Source organism: Pongo abelii, chromosome 4 (assembly GCF_028885655.2).
Source record: "Pongo abelii isolate AG06213 chromosome 4, NHGRI_mPonAbe1-v2.0_pri, whole genome shotgun sequence".
Taxonomy (NCBI): domain Eukaryota; kingdom Metazoa; phylum Chordata; class Mammalia; order Primates; family Hominidae; genus Pongo; species Pongo abelii.
The window spans coordinates 118,735,653-118,749,754 of record NC_071989.2 but is presented as its reverse complement, the minus strand read 5'-3'; the positions used below and the strand labels follow the sequence as shown (position 1 = coordinate 118,749,754).

The window sequence follows — 14,102 nt, the reverse complement described above, 5'->3', positions numbered from 1 at the left end:
ATGTAGTATTCCATGGTGTATATGTGTTACATTTTCTTTATCTAGTCTATCATTGATGAGTATTTGGGTTGGTTCCAAGTCTTTGCTAATGTGAATAGTGCTGCAATAAGCATATGTGTGCGTGTGTGTTTATAGTAGGATGATTTATAATCCTTTGGGTATATACCCAGTAATGGGATTGCTAGGTCAAATAGTATTTCTGGTTCTAGATCATTGAGGAATCACTACATTGTCTTCCACAATGGTTGAACTAATTTACACTCCCACTAAGAGTGTAAAAGCGTTCCTATTTCTCCACATCCTCTCCAGCATCTGTTGTTTTCTGACTTTTTAATGATCGCCATTCTAAGTGGTATGATATGGTGTCTCATTGTGGTTTTGATTTGCATTTCTCTAATGACCAGTGATGATGAGCCTTTTTTCATGTTTTTTGACCACATAAATTTCTTCTTTTGAGAAGTGTCTGTTTACCCACTTTTTGAAGGGGTTGTTTATTTCTTGTAAATTTGTTTAAATTCCTTTTAGATTCTGGATATTAGCCCTTTGTCAGATGGATAGACTGAAAAAAATTTTCTTCCATTCTGTAGGTTGCCTGTTCACTCTGATGATACTTTTTTTTGCTGTGTAGAAGCTCTTTAGTTTAATTAGATCCCATTTGTCAATTTTGGCTTTTGTTGCCATTGCTTTTGGTGTTTTAGTCATGAAGTCTTTGCCCATGCCTATGTCCTGAATGGTATTGCCTAGGTTTTCTTCTAAGGTTTTTATGGTTTTAGGTTTTACATTTAAGTTTTTAAACCATCTTGAGTTAATTTTTGTATGAGGTGTAAGGAACGGGTCCAGTTTCAGTTTTCTGCATATGGCTAGCCAGTTTTCCCAATATCATTTATTAAGTAGGGAATCCTTTCCCCATTGTTTGTTTTTGTCAGGTTTGTCAAAGATCAGATGGTTGTAGATGTGTGGCATTATTTCTGAGGACTCTGTTCTGTTCCATTGGTCTATATATCTGTTTTGGTACCAGTACCATGCTGTTTTGGTTACTGTAGCCTTGTAATATCTTTTGAAGTCAGGTAGTGTGATGCCTCCAGCTTTGTTCTTTTTGCTTAGGATTGTCTCGGCTATATGGGCCCTTTTTTTGGTTCCATATGAAATTTAAAGAAGTTTTTTTCAAATTCTATGAAGAAAGTCAATGGTAGCTTGATGGGGATAGCATTGAATCTATTAATTACTTTGAGCAGTATGGCCATTTTCACGATACTGATTCTTCCTATCTTGTCCAAGGGTTTCTAAAGCACCTGTAAACACTTTAAATGCTTCAGTTTTCAGTATTTTGAATATTACTGTTTTGTATTAATTACAGATTATATTTATACTTACTATTTCTGAAAAAAATTGCCAATTTTTAAATTTAGTACTATAAAGTTAAAATTTACATAGTAGTTATGAATCAGTTGATGAACATATATATGTATGCAATAAATAGTATTTCTGTACTTTCTTTAAATTGGCTACTCCAAGACTCTGTTTTGCTTGATTGGTTGAATATTTCCTCTCAATTGTTATTAGGCCTGCCCTTGTCCCAGGGTTTACAAAGGTCCTGGGTACTGTCAATGGAAGACAAGTCTCAATCATTTTTGGAAATTTATTTGCCAAAGTTAAGGATGCGCCTGGGAGACAGGTCTATGCCTTTCTCTGAAGATGATTTTGAGGGGTCCAAATTTAAAAGGGAAAGAGTGGTATATTGAGAAGCATACAGTTTTCACAAAAACAAAAGGGTCAAAGGAAAAATGGGGGGACTCTTCGTTTTGTATAAGATAACACAGACAGATGGGGTAGGGGAACAACCAGATATGCATTGTGTCTGGAGAGCTGGGGTGACTGCATTTGTATAAAGCTATCAATTTGCATTGCCATGGTGAAGTTTTAACAGCTCACCAGGAATTTCCTTGTGGGCAAAACATGGGGGAGGCAAGTATCTTTTCATTTTGTAGCCATCTTATTTAGCAACCAAAAGGTGGAGGCAGGTTTGCGTGACCCAGTTCCCAGCTTGACTTTTCCTTTTGGCTAAATGAGTTTGGGGTCTCAAAATTTAATTTCCTTTTACAGTGCTCATGCATCAACAAAGGATTGGAGAGGTACCTCAGGGTATTGGGTCAATTGTCCCATCTATATGGCCTCCTCTGGTTTGTCATACATCTTACGGGCCACAGTTAGGCCCAGGGAAGATTTTTATGCCTCTACTAGGCTGTGGGGTCCAGTCTCTTAAGGCACAAGGCCCAGCCATTTCTTTTGAGGTACTATCACCTCCTGGGAGTGCTACTCCAACAGAGGAAATGTATCTGAATGACTTCTGTTACATTCCAGTCTCAGGAGACATCTCTCTCTCTCCACAATCCCAAGAATTTCGTTTCTCCCCATATGACACTTACTGTCATCTCTTCAACAAGCTTAGCTTTTTACTTTTGTCTTCTGAAATCATAATATAAGGAAGCTTCAGCTTTCTGCCTTGAAGTTCAGGCATGAATGGAAGAAAATCTTCATCTATCCAACTACCTATGTCTCTATGTATCTATATGGTTATCCATATAGAAATGAAATTCTACATTTATCTTCTGCCAGAACTCATTGTGGATAAATTAATAACTTAATTGTCAAAAAAACTATTAAAAATTACACACACACACACACACACACACACACACACCCTCAGAGTAGAGAAGTACAAACCATGAAGAGAGAGGAGTTACTAAACAAAATATGCAAAACCTTCATACTTAAGAGAATCAATGATATCCCATCACCTATATGTCTCTCCTTCTCTTTTACAAACCAAACATTTTTATTTTTTTAACTATTTCCAAAAGGAACATTTTGTTACATTGCCTCACCTTTCCCTTTACACTACTCTGCAAGTTTCCAAATGGTGTTTTCTAATGTAAGTATGGGACCCCAAAATGAATAAGATAATCCATTTTCCAACATATTTTGCACCAAAGGTTTGCAATTAGGATTTATAATATGTATGTATATATATGTGAATATGTGTGTGTGTGTATATACACACACATATATAGAGAGAGAGGGAGAGACAGAGAGAGAGAGAGAGAGAAAGAGAAAGAGAAAATTTAACTTTATAATAGAAACCAAAACTACCTTTTTTTCCCAAAACAATAGATATAAATATAAAGCATATACTCAAACCTTATGCTCCAGAAATCTGGATAGTCCCTATGAGTTTGAATTTTATTTTTTTGGCAATAAGGTTGTATTACAGGGTCTGAAATTAAAGGGTCTGAAAGGCTGGTAGAAGAGTGAAATGATTAGGAGATTTATGTTTGGGAGTCATGTGAAAGATGAGACTAGAATATCAACCTAAAGGAAAAAATGGAGAGAAAATTAATATAGAGAGTTTATTTGAGTCAGATTTGAGGACTGCAACCCAAGAGACAGATTCAAGTTGCCCTGAATATATGCTCCAATTAGCAGCAGTTACACGTGGGTTTTTAAAGGAAAGAAGAGGCTGTTCCTAAGCTGTTTACCAATCACTTACATTAAAATAACATAAACTGTTGATTAGCTATACTTGGTTCTTGTGCCACAAATTCCAAGAACATGAAGATAATGGGTGAGGCAGCACTATTCAGACTCCTCTGAGTTATTTTTCTTTTCTCACGAGGAAGAAAGGTCAGAAGGAGAATGGTAGATAAGCGGTTATTGTATTAATCTAGGACAGAGATAATGGCATCCTGAACCTGGGAGAATGACAAAGGGATGAAAAGCAGACTTGATTAACAGTGCTCCTTTGAAGATGAGGATCAATAATATATAATGACCAATAGTGGCTCCCCAGTGATTTGATGCTACATGAGCCTGTGAACAACCTGAAGTCAGGGGAGGCCTAACAATGACCAGGAAAGGAAGATTTAGACAGAGTCTTGGTCTCATGACTGTGAAGCCGCCAAATACACCCTGCATTGTTTTTGAACTTTTAGGTTCTTTTATTTTTTATTTTTGTACATCAGAGAGAAATATGGTTCTATACTGTTTGGGCCCTTATTTTTATTTCTGTTATATGTCGTTAAACTTTATTCAAATACAGTATTTTCTCTTATGATCTTATTTGTACTGAGGTAAAATTTGCATATAGTGAAATGTACAAATGTTCATACAACTCAATAAGGGTTCTGGTTATCTATAACTTAGTGGCTTAAAACAATTTTTTTTTATCAACTCGCACAGTTTTGGAGTTGACTGTCTTGTCTGGATAATTATCATTTGGGGTGTCTCCTTAAACCACAGGTTGTGGTTTGATGTCAGCTGAATCTCTAGTCATCTGAAGGCTTGATTGGGATGGACAACCAAAATGGCTCTCTCACATGCCTGGCAGTTTCTGCTTGCTGTTACATGGGCACTTGGTTAGAACTATAAACCTGATCCTCTATACATGGCTCTCCATGTGACATTGCCTTCTCATAGCATGGTGGCTGGATTCTGCATGTCTTAAGAGACCCAGGAGCAAACTGTAAGGCTTTTTTAGTGGTTTGGCCTCTTGAGTCCTAGAGTTTCACTTCTGCCACATTCTGTTAGTCAACTAAGTCACTAAATTAAGCCCAGATTCACAGGTATTGGGATTAGACTCTATCTCTTGTTTGGGGGAGTGGCAAGGTCACATTGCACAACATACAGTATGGGAGATACTGCTGTGGTCATCTTTAAAAATTTAATCTGTTTCATTGAGTTTTGATACATACATATACCCATGTTACCATCCCTAATATATAATATTTCCATCATGCCACTTTCCATTCAATCCTTACACCTCCCATAGACCATCACCATGCAGTAGTTTTGTCTGTGCTTGGATTTCTCATATATGAAATCACATAGTATGTACACTTTTGTGTTTGGCTTTTTTCACTCAATGTAGTATTTTTGAGATTTATGCATGTTGTTGCTTGTAGCATTAATTTGTTCTTTGTTGTTACTGAGAATAATCCTATTATATAAACATACCACAAATTGTTTATCCATTTTCCCACTGACAGATGGTTGAGTTGTTTCTAGTTTGGGACTATTGCGAATAACAGTACTATAGGCATTCTTATACAAGTCTTTTTATGACAGTGTTTTCATTGCTTTGGGAATGGAATTTCTAGGTCAGGATGTAGGTGTACAGTTAACTTACAAAGGCACAGACAAATAGATTTCCTACATTGTTATAGCTTATTTTCACTTCCATCAGCAACATATTAGAGTTTCATTGTTCTATATTCCTCAAAATTTGGTATTGTCAGTTTTTTTTTTAATGTTAGTGATTCTAGTTAGTGTGAAATAGAAGTTCATTACGCTTTTAATTTGAATTTTTCCAAAGACTAATGATTTTGATCATATTGGCTTTGTTGGTCTTTCTCGAATTTTGTTCTGTGTATCACCAATATCTGCTCTTAAAACTTCTCTTCACTTCTACTTTTTTGGGATCTACTTTGCTGTTATTTTTCCCATTTCTAATGTTGGCTAATTAATTTTTAGGTTTCCCTTGCTGTTAGATGAATGTTTATGTAACATTTCCTCTGAAGTGCCATTTTCTTGCACATCATAAGTTTGTATATGTAGTATTTTACTACCATTTAATTCTAAATATTTTTCAAATTTCATTGTTATTTCTTTTTTTGAGCCACAGGTGACCTAGAATTAGTGTTTTTTATTTTCCAAAATATGTAGGGTTAATTTATCCTTTTGTTATAATTTTCTAACTTAATTGTGTTTTGATGTCAGGGAATATAATCTACTCATGTAGATTACCTACATTTTGCAATTTGTTAAGACATACTTTCTAAGCCAGAAAGTGATCAAGTTTTAGAAATTGTTGGCCTCCTGGTGCTTACAACCAGCTGTGTGCTTGCATTGACTGTACAGAAAAAAGAGATAGAGTAAACACACTCCATATATGACTCAGCCCAGGTCCTGTGCCTGGTCTATATTGTGAATGGGGGGACATAGGAAAAAACAAGAGAGAGATAAATCGTTCTTGTGTGTTTGGGAAAAATGTATATTCTCTAATAAATAAATATAGAATTCTTTATATGTCCATTTGGTCAAGCATAGTAATTATATTGCTTCTATAGCTTTGCTAAATTTTTGTTGTTTATTGTTGCATACTTATCAGTAGTTAAAAAGAATAGCTCAAACTCCTGTTTACTAATTTATTCTCACAGAGCTGCACTTACTAACCTCTTTCTCTAACATGTTTAAAATAGCTTTTCATTTTTCCAGGGGCTTAGCTCAAGTTTTTTTTTTTTTCTTTTAATCTATAATATCTTGGATTTCACGTTTCCTTCTTTAGTCCTTCAAAGTTGCTTTTAGAGACAGGAGCCAAAAGCCATCTTTACTGGCACTAAAACTCATATCACTAACTTTTCTGTATTAATTGTTTATCCAGAAATCTCTTCTTAATTGGATATAATCTATTTTTTGTATGTACAGATTCTTCTGAGATTTTAATGTAAATATTTAAAAAATAAGTATGGTCCCTCTTCTTTTCACATATTTATATTCTTTATTCTTTTTCTTTTTAATGTTATTGTTGACTGCAACTGCCTATTACATTTTGAGTAGTAGTAATGATATGGACACCCTTGTATTGTTTCTGGCTTTTAAGATAAAGCTTCCAGTGATTTATCGTTAATTATCATGTTTGTTTTAGTTTTTCCTAGATACATTTAATTAAAATAAGGAGAACTATTCTTAGCTTGGAAAGTTTTTTTATTTGTTTTTAGAATCATGAATGGAAACTGAATTTAATGGAATTATTCTTTGGCATATATCAAAATGTTTCCTACTATTTTGCTTTAAGTACATCAATACACCAATGTTATGGTCTGTAAAAATAGATTTTACAGTATTAAATCATCCTTGCTCTTCTGAGACTAAACCCATCTCCGTTATAATGGATTCTTTTTTATTGATATCCCTAGGTATGGTTTTCTTATGTTTTGTTTAGAAATTTTTGCAGCTGGGTTAATAGGTAATATTTCCCGATTAAGTACCCTTTCCCATACTGCCACAGATTCTATAACATTGGGTGACTCAAAATTTTATATATTTTTGTATAGAATATAATAAGATTGTTGAAACTCTAAAAAGGCATAATAATAATAAAACTACTAAAAGCCTTAGGAAGATATTCTGGAAAGAAAGAATGAGCATAATAAAAATAGATAATGATAAAAATAATTAAAATGATTTTATTAACAATTTTAAAAGCAGTTTTTGTTTAAGTGTGCTGGTTATTCTTTTGATTATTACAATATTAGATATTGTATTTTTTTGGTTGTTTAAACATCTAAGAGAATCACATGTACTATATATATATAACAAGGCCACAACATATATGTGTGTGTGTATCTCTTTGTAATTTATAATTTAATGCTTAAAAATTGTTACATCTATGTAATTGTGAATCAGTGCTTTCAATATTTTATTATAAAAGGCCAGGTATGCACAAAGGTTAATAAATCCCCATTTATTTTCAATTTATAGTTATCAATTAAGCCCACACATTTTGATGTACTAATTTTGTAATATTTTCATGTTTAAAGTATTTATTGCTTAGTCCATTTATATAATTAATTAAAAGGGTATTACACAAACAAACACGTGATAAGTAATAAGTATTCCTTTCCCCTTGGATAGTAAGGTCCCATCAACAAGAAATACCAATATAATCCCCATTTGTAGATGAGATAACTGAGGCACCTGCAGTTTAAGTAATCTGTACAATGAAACAGACATAGTCTGTTCTGGAGCAAGGATTAAAGTAAGCTGCTGATTCCTGCGTTGCATACTTATCCACTATACCACACAGAAGTCTGAGAGGGAGAAAAGCCAAATGTCCTAGGAGTGTAATGATGAATGAAAAAGAAGACACTTAATTCCAGAAGGGGTGGTTGGCAGAGTCAGATACCATGGAGGGATCAGGTAAGATCAGTACTGAAAAGCTCATAGTGGATTTGTCTACTGGGAGATTTTTGTCAGCCTTGGAGAGATCACCTCAAAGCTGAGGTCATAGCAGAAACTATATTCCAGATATTATATTTTTTGTACTAGAATAAATTTAAGAGTAAATATAATTTAATATAAAAACCATATCTGATATAATTAAAGCCTAAAATCAAGCCATTTTTTTGGCCACTTCAGATAAATATGCAAGGTAAATTTTTGAAATCTATTTAAATTGTCAGAATTTACCCCTGGAAAGTGGTAGAGAAAATGTGGCAGCTACTTTAGACCGTCTTCCACAGTGGGATGCTTTATAAGCCAAGAACATTAGAGCAAGCAGAGAGCTGGGTCCTAGAAATAGTTGGTGTCTAAAATAATTTTTTTTTTACCTTTCATTTCATTATTTAGGGAAGGTTTTTCTTATTTTAAAGGGAGAGGAATTCAATCATTCAGATCATTTTTATTCACTTAATGTTTTATTTCCATTTCTATCCACAAATTCAGTGAGTACCCTGTGTTTTGGGACGGTAGAAAATAAAAAGGATATTTTAATCTTAAGGATAATCTTAATTTATTTAAAGCTATTATTTACTTTTACATCATCTTTTGCTGATTCAGGAAAAATTATAGCTACTTCTTGACAGTGATGTAAAAGTGAAATAATCCAATTTAACAAGTTCATTTTAGTTTCTTTACATTTAATTGTGATTTTCCTACAAAGTAAAAAAAAATGTGTCTTAATAGCAGAAGAAGTTAAAATTTTTAGCCTGATTTTATTTTTTTATTTCTGTTGTAAAATGGTCTGGGGGTTACTAAAGACTATGAAATATCATGAAATATGCTACTGTTGGCTTCTTTTTGTACAATTTACAAGTCAACATGCTCTATGCATATAACTGTCCTGAGAAGGAATGAAATGTTATGAATTATTTCTGCAGTAGGTTTTAATAGATGGTTCAAGGCTCTCTTTTTAGCAAATAGCGTTTTAGAAGCTGAATGTTTGAACTCCATTACTGATTAGTATTTGTGACCAAGCCCTATTATTCAACTCCACTTAAACTTGTAACTGTAACTTGTTTTTGCTAATCTCTTCTGGCAAATGGTCCTCAACCATTTAAATATTCCACTCTACCTCAAAGTCTCTTTGAGAATTTAGGTCCAACAATGAATAACACAAACCCCCCTTTTTTGGATGAAGATAGATGTTTAATCTCTCGTGCATTCAACTATTAAATGACTTATCATTTACTGACACTCTACAATATGGGGAATATTTTATCTTACTTAATCCTCAGGCAACTCTGCTTAGGTATTATCATTTCTGTTTTACAGATGAGAAACTGAAACTTGAACAGGTAGGGAGTGCTTACTGAATAATTAGGGAGGAGAGATCCAGAAGCCAAGTACCTAGCATTCCTGCCCACCTTCCTGCTGCCCTGCTCCTCGTGGAAGCAATTGCCATAGAAGATACAGATGTGGCTGTTTACATTCCTCCTTTGTCCTCAGTTAATCCTTGCAGGCATCACTGGGAGTCTCACCCCTCGGCCAAATTTCTAGTCTTTTTATGGCTACCAACACTGCCTGAGAAATTGTTGTATACAAGTGGTTTTCAACCAGTGAGCCCATGAAGAACTACCTCCCCTGGCTTTTATGAACTACACATTTCCTTCCTCCTCAACCTCTTTGCTGGAGCTCCTAGAGCGTCTAGAATGGTATTGGCAGAATCCTGGTTTGGAGTGTCGTCGTATATAGTTTGAAACAATCCCCATTTCGCTCTGCCCTTGCCCTTCTCTTTTCCCTCTCTCTTTACCCCTTTTCTTCCTCCTTTGTCTTTGCAGATTCTTCTGTACCCCTACCCATACCCCCTTTTCCTCTCTCCTTTAAGGCAAATCAGATTAGATGGGTTAATTTAAAAACTCCTTAGGTGATTTTACTTTCTTTTTCCCTCCTTCCCTAACTCCTGTGACCTTCTGAACCCCCTTCCTCAAATATGAAAAATATGTTAATGTCAGTGCAGTTATTTTAACACAGATTTTCTGATTCTAATTATTTTCTATTTTTTCCAAAAAAAAGACGTATCTAGCATGCTCATCCTGTAATAAATGTTTACATTTTAAGGTAGCTTCTTTTTAGAGAAGGTTTTCTGCTTTAGAGTATGGTTTTACTCAATAATAGAAAAATGTTTATTGTACTTGACCAAAGCTAAAGAACAAAATAAAAGAAGACCAAGAAAAAGATTATTCTACTTCCTACATCTCTGCAAACCTTATACTTCTCATGTTTACGTCAAAGCTCTGATTTTGTTACACAATGACTTTAAGCTACTTAGGTTGCTTTTTTTTTTTTTTTTTTTTCTCCTTGAGACAGAGTCTCACTCTGTTGCCTAGGCTGGAGTGCAATGGCACAGCATCGGCTCACCGCAGCCTTCGGCTCACTGCAACCTCCGCCTCCCGGGTTCAAGCAATTCTCATGCCTCAGCCTCCAGAGTAGCTGGATTACAGACATGTGCCACCACACCTAGCTAATTTTTTATTTTTAGTAGAGAATGTGCCACCACACCTAGCTAATTTTTTATTTTTAGTAGAGAATGTGCCACCACACCTAGCTAATTTTTTATTTTTAGTAGAGAAGGGGTTTCACCATGTTGGCCAGGCTGGTCTTAAACTCCCTACCTCAGATGATCCTCCTGCCTCAGCCTCCCAAAGTGCTGGGATTACAGGTGTGAGCCACTGCACCAGGCCTTGGGTTACATATTAAACTCACCTGGGGAGCTTAAAACAAAACAAAACGAATACACATTCCTGGACAACTCCAGAGACTAAATGTAATAGGTCTGGAGTTAGGATGTAAGGAATCAGCAGACATATGATTACTTTTTAAAGATGCTTTTCCAACTCTCTGTAGAGTACCAATTTTAAAACTTCCAAATTGTCATGGAAAAATTAAAATGAAAGATAATTACCATAAAATGAAAAACAAAAAGACACCCCAAAATCAAATGTAAATACTTAGAATCAACAGACATAAAATTGCTTTTGAGTAAATATAGTCTACACAAATATAACACAGGGAAAGGAAAACAATTACAAAATTACATATATTATTGAGTGAAAATACATGTAACTAATTAATATGGAGATAAATATTATGCTCATAACTTTTTGTCGTTCCTCAATCATAACAAAACAAAGATATTAGTGAAAGAGTAATTTCATATGTTAAAAATCTATATGCAGATAAAAATGTAGATGACCTGGAATATGGTGATGACTTTCTAGATATGACACCAAATACATGATCTATGAAAAAAAATTGATAAGGTGGACTTCATTAAATTTCAACTTCTGTCCTGTTAAAGACAATCCCAATAAAATGAGAAGGCAGGCACAGACTGTGAGGAATCATTTGCAAGAGACTCATTCAATAAAAGATGTCATTCAAAATATACACAGAACTCTTAGAAACTCAAAAAGAAAAAAACAAGCAACATCATTAAAAATGGACCAAAAACCTTAACAGCACCTCAACAAAGATGAAATATAGATGGCAAATAAGCATGTGAAAAGATACTCTATATCATAAGTCACCAGAGAAGTGCAAATTAAAGCAATAATGAGATACCACACACCCTGTTAGAATGGCCAAAAGTCAAAACACTGACAACACCATGTCCTGGCAAGGACATGGAACAACAGGTGCTCTCATTTGATGCTGGTGGGAATGAAAAATGGTACGGCCACTTTGGAAGACAATTTGGTGGTTTCTTACAAAGCTTACTTTGTAAGAAATACTCTTACCATAAGGTACAGAAATCATACAGCAATCATGCTGCTTGTTACTTACCAAGAGGAGTTGAAAATTAAGTCCAGAGAAAAACCTGCACATGAATGTTTTAGCAGCTTTATAATTCTTAAAACTTGAAAGCAACTAAGATGTCCTTCAGTAGATAATTGGAAAACAGTGGTACATCAATATGGTAGAATATTATTTAACACTAAAAATGAATGTGCTATTAAGTCATAAAAAGACATGGAGGAACCTTAAATGCATATCACTAAATGAAATAAGCCAATCTGAAAAGGCTACATAGTGTTTAATTCAAACTATAAGACATTCTGGAAAAGGCAAAACTACAGACAGTAAAAAAACTAGTTGCCAGGCATGGTGGGGGGTCGGGGTGGTGGGGCTGATGAATAGACAGAGCATAGAGGATTTTTAAGGCATCAAAAACACTCTGTATGATACTATAATGCATACATGGCATTATACATTTGTCCAAACCCATAGAATGTGCAACACCAAGAGTGAACCCTAATGTAAACTATGGACTTTGGGTAATTATGATGTGTTGATGCAGATTCACCAGTTATAACACATATACCATTCTGGTGCAGATGTTGATAGTAGGACATGCTGCGCATGTATGGGAGTCGGAGGTATATGGGAAATTTCTGTGCTTTCCTCTCCAATTTTGCTCTAAAACTGCTCTAAAAAAGTAAAGTCAGGCTAGGCATGGTGGCTCACACCTGTAATCCCAATGTTTTGGGAGGCTGAGGTGGGCGAATCACCTGAGGTCAGGAGTTCGAGACCATCCTGGACAACATGGTGAAACCCCGTCTCTACTAAAAATACAAAAATTAGCCGGGCTTGGTGGTGGGTGCCTGTAATCCCAGCTACTCGGGTAGCTCAGGCAGGAGAATTGCTTGAACCTGGGAGGTGGAGGTTGCAGTGGGCCGAGACTGCACCATTGCACTCTAGCCTGGGCGACAGAGTGAGACTCTGTCTCTAAACAAATAAATAAATAAAGTCTTTAAACAAACAAGAAAACAACCCATGTGCACATAGGGAACACACATCACGTATATCAATATCAACATTTTTAATGTGACCAGTGATCTTTCTGATGCTTCTTAATTTTATCCAATTTGGATTGAATTTCAGTAGTATTCTTTGCATGAACTAATGTATCTCTCCACTGTTTCTGTATTTTGTTTGAATAATATTCATAGTAGAAAAATGAGTCTCACCTAAGTATGATGATGGGAATCGAAGAAGAAATTTTTTTCAAATTTCATCAATTTAAGAATGTTAACTTTTTCGCCTAACATAAAGTTATGCTGTATTTTCAAAATTTAATGTCAAACGTTTTACCAGCAGCCAGTTCCTATAAGTTCTCCTATTACACTATACCCAAACAAATTATATTTTAAAGAAAGAAATGGATTCTGGTGTCATGAACTCCTTATGTGTGAACCTTCTTTAGAAAATAAAATCTAAACATTCCATCAAATAATACGATGCTTAGTGATAACTTTTTACAGACTGCAGTATAAAGATTATCACCGACTTCAATGATAATTGCTAAATTATGAGATATCTTGTTTTAGTTTTCTATTGCTACCGAAACAAATTACAACAACTTAGAGGTTTGAAATAACTTTCATTTACTGTCTCACAGTTCTTTTGTTCACAAATCCAGGCAGATTCAGCTGGGTTCTCTGCTCGGTGTCTCACAAATTGAAACTAAGATAGCAGATGGAAAAAAAAATTTGCACACCACACATCCAAAAAAAGGTTAATATCCAATATATTTAAGGGACTCAAACAACTCAATAGAAAAAAAAACCAGACAATTAAAAAAAATGAACATAGAACCTGGATAGACATTTCTCAAAAGAAGATACACAAAAGGCCAACAGATACATGAAAAGATGCTGTGCATCACTAATCATCAGAGAAATGCAAATTGAGACCACAGTGAGATATCACCTTATATATGTTAGAATGGCTATTACACAAGAGATGAGGCCAGGCACGGTGGCTCACGCCTATAATCCCAGCATTTTGGGAGGCTATGGCAGGCAGATCACCTGAGTTCAGGAGTTCAAGACCAGCCTGACCAACATGGTGAACCCTGCTCTCTACTAAAAAATACAAAATATTGGCCTGGCATGGTGGCAGGCGCCTGTAATCCCAGCTACTCGGGAAGCTGAGGCAGGAGAATCGCTTGAACCCGGGAGGTGGAAGTTGCGGTGAGCCGAAATCGCTCCACTGCACTCTAGCCTGGGCAACAGAGTGAAATTACATATATCAAAAAAAAAAAAAAA

The 14,102-nt window shown here is 35.1% G+C and overlaps 1 protein-coding gene and 1 non-coding gene across 14 annotated transcripts in view; both read left to right on the top strand.

The window, feature by feature from the left end:
* TMEM232 (transmembrane protein 232) overlaps window positions 1–14,102 on the top strand; it is a 332,283-nt gene that overhangs the window by 43,642 nt on the left and 274,539 nt on the right. The window lies entirely within an intron of this gene.
* On the top strand, window positions 5,866–5,997 carry LOC112133625 (small nucleolar RNA SNORA51). The gene has a single exon (XR_002915256.2). It is a non-coding gene; the product is annotated as a small nucleolar RNA SNORA51 (small nucleolar RNA).